Raw genomic sequence first — 3,306 nt, 5'->3', positions numbered from 1 at the left:
CACGCCGGGTCGGGCGTGAGGCGCAGCTGGACGGTCACTTTTATCTTTCAGACATTAGAGATCATACCCAATCGGGTTGTACCACCAGGATATTCAGGACAAAATCTGCCGCGGGTCTGTTTGCCATGGGGGGGCGGGGGGGAGCGGGGCGCAGTGGCTGCCCTGCGTCCCCAACGGGAAATGGGTTTTTCCTCTCGTTTTCACTCTTTCTCCTCGCTGTGGTGGCACCTCCTGGTGGTCCGTGGCTTCCTCCAAGGGACCTGAAATGCACTTTGGAACAAGGCTGGGTAAAAATAGATAGACACACACACACGTGCGACTCCCGCACGACACAGGACACGACGCGTTCGCAACATCAGGTTCACCTCTCGGGTGAGGGGTTTGAAGCTCGGAGAAGCACTGGAACCTGGGATGCCGTCTGCTGGCCCGTGGTACCCCGCCTTTTTCCAGACAGTACCAGCAAGAGATGGACAGGACGGATCGACCCACAGGGGGCCCTCCAGCCGGCCTCAGGATTCAGAGCAGGGTCTGGCCCCGCCCCCCCCGCACCCCTTCCAACCCCAGGCAGGACCGGCCAGGCCCGGACAGTGCCTCACGCAGGGCCTCTGGAGGGAAGTCAGCCCACTTCCAGAGGGCCCTGCCTGAGCGACAGGGTGCACTGGCGTCCGTGCTCATGGTGTCCGTGCTCACGGTGGGAACAAGTCAGAGCCCACGCTTGGGCTAAGGAATGAGGATGGGCCGAAAAGTGAGGGCCCAGAGCTGTGGCAGGGACGGGCAGGTGGAAGATGGTGCTGGGAGCAGGTGACGAGGACAGAGGCCAGCGCACCTTCCATCCTCACGTGGGGGTCTCACCAGCCCCCAGCAGCACGCGGGAGCAGGGCAGGACCCACAGGACTTCCTAGAACCTTCTGGAGTGTGCAGAAACAGCATGACGAAGGCATTGGAAAAGCGCAATGCAGAAGATGTCCGAGGGAGGGACAGGGCGTGTCCGGGTCACACGGGGTCACTAGGCATCACCTCCTAGGCCTGCTCCTCTCCTCCGCCAGGCGCCTCCGGCCTCCTCCATCCCCAATGCTGCTGGTCCACCCCTGCTCCGTGCAGGCCCGGGGGCCCCACGAGCTCTCCCGAACTAGCTCCCATTCGTGCCTCACACTCCTGGGGCCTGAGGAGGGATGAGGACCTGCTGTCTCAAGGACACCGCTGAGACCAGACCACCGAGCCACCCCCGCCACCGGCCCCCTGCGAGGCGTCCAGCTGTTCAGGCTAGCCGAGCCGGAGTCAAGAGAGGTGGGGGAAAAGTTTGGAAAGAAATAATTATGAAGCAAATGAGAAGTATGAGCACGTCCAAGGCTGGGCCCACGCACCCGTGGGAGGACCTGCTTATCCCAGGGAGGGAAACAGTCCCAGTGGCCGGGCAACGGGTGGACTCAGGCCCTACGCCCAGAGGGGACCGCTCCCAGCTGCAGGTCTGTAAGACATCACTCGGCCCCGCAGCCCACGGGTCCTACCTCGCTCACTGCTGCTGGTGCACAAAAGGGCCGGTGGAATACGTCGAAATTCTCCTGAAACAGTGTTCAGTAAGTCCACACTCACTCATTGAATCGTTTCACGAAGATTTATTGGGCTTCTCCCGGGGCTCAGGTTCAGGGGCGTCACCTCAGAGGACCCAGCTGGCAGACGTCACCACCACCATGAGGTGCTGGGCCAAGGTGGCAGCAGACAGACACGGCGCTGAAACCCGCCCCCACGGAGGCTGCCGTGACAGGAAAAGGCTGAGGGCCGGAGGGCACAGACACCAAGGGCTCCGCCTTCTCTGGGGAGGTCAGGTGGCCGGGCCAGGTGGAGGTGACGGTCGTGGAGGAGGAGAAACGAGAGTCCCCGGGCAGGGGAAGGGCTGAGGGAACAGCACGAATGGAGGCTCAGAGGCAGGACAGTGCCTCGGAATCCCCAGGGCACCGAGAGGCCGATGCAGGGGGAGGGCGAGCCAGGGTCAGCGGCCCAGTGGGCGAGGCCCAGGCATCCAGGTCACGCTGAGGCGGGCCGATGGCACAGCCGGCACACACCTGTCGCTCTCTGACACTCCTCAGGTGTCCGGGCTGGCTCCTCGCCTCAGGAGGCCCTCCTGCAGGGTGGTCCCACCCCCATCCCCACCCCCACGGCAGTCTCAGCGTCAGCCTCTCCGGCTCGGGGAAGTGCTCTCCTGGGAGACTGAGCTGCGCCCACCACACACACCCACCCGCCGAGCCCTGTCTGGGACGATGCAGGGGAAGGGTCAGGGCCTGGGCACATCTCCGCCCACAGCCCAGCCCGCCCCGGCCCCAGCCCCCTGCCAAGTTGCTCCTGGACACCAAATGGGCCCGGTTCCACTTGTCCCTCCTTTCCTTTCCCCTGCCCGCCCCCTGCTGGAGCTGCGAGAGGGCAGGCCCAGCCGGCTCAGTGGCATGGGGCAGCCCCAGCTCCAGCAATGGTTCCCACCTCCCCAGGGCAGAGCTTGCCAGGCCTGCTGGGGCCAGGCCTCTGGGCCAGGCCTGGAGCTCCCACAAGTCCCAGGTGGGCCTTGGGCCAAGGCTCTCACTGCTGACCCCTGGGTCAGGCGAGGATAGAGTGGGCGGCTGGTAGGAAGGGTCAGGGCTAAGGCGAGTGGGGGTGCTGCCCTGGGCTGGGGGGAAGGGTGGGCAGGGGCTGCTGGGAGAGGGGAAGGTCTGGGTTTCAGAGAGGGCGGGAGGAGCGGTGAGAGGTCAGAGCACTGAAGTAGGAGTCACCGGGCCTGGATCTGTGTCCCAAAGGCCAGTGCCACCCAGACCTCGGGTCTGCCCTTCCCTGCACAGGGGGCTGAGGGAGCCAGGTGGGCCTGAGCATCTTGTCCAGCATTCTGGAATCCTCAAGTGAGGTGTAGCCCATCGGCACGAGGAGCAGAGCAGTCCCCAGAGCTGCTCCTCTGAGCCTCCCTGGGGCTAGAGGCTGCTGGCCGGGCTGGGCCAGCCCACAAAGGGGACCAGGGGCCCATGGGACACCTGCCCCAGCCAGCTCCACACACTGCCCCCTCCATCGCCATCACCACCACCACCGCAACCCACTGTCACCGTCACTGCCACCGCCAGACCACAGCAAGTAGGAGAGGCTCGCCCAGCGCAAGGTGGCTTTCCATTTTCTGAAACTAAATGTGGAGGGGTGGGGGGGGGATTGCCCCATGGCCCTGTCCCAGCTCCTCTGTGGGTGGGGAACAGGACAGGTCCTTGACTGGCACCGTCACCTCCAAATCAAGGAATCAGGGCTTGAGAGTTTGTCCAACAAAAAAGCTGGGGG

This window comes from Pteropus vampyrus, unplaced genomic scaffold, assembly GCF_000151845.1.
Source record: "Pteropus vampyrus isolate Shadow unplaced genomic scaffold, Pvam_2.0 Scaffold178, whole genome shotgun sequence".
NCBI classification, from domain to species: Eukaryota; Metazoa; Chordata; class Mammalia; order Chiroptera; family Pteropodidae; genus Pteropus; species Pteropus vampyrus.
This window is presented reverse-complemented; position numbering follows the sequence as displayed.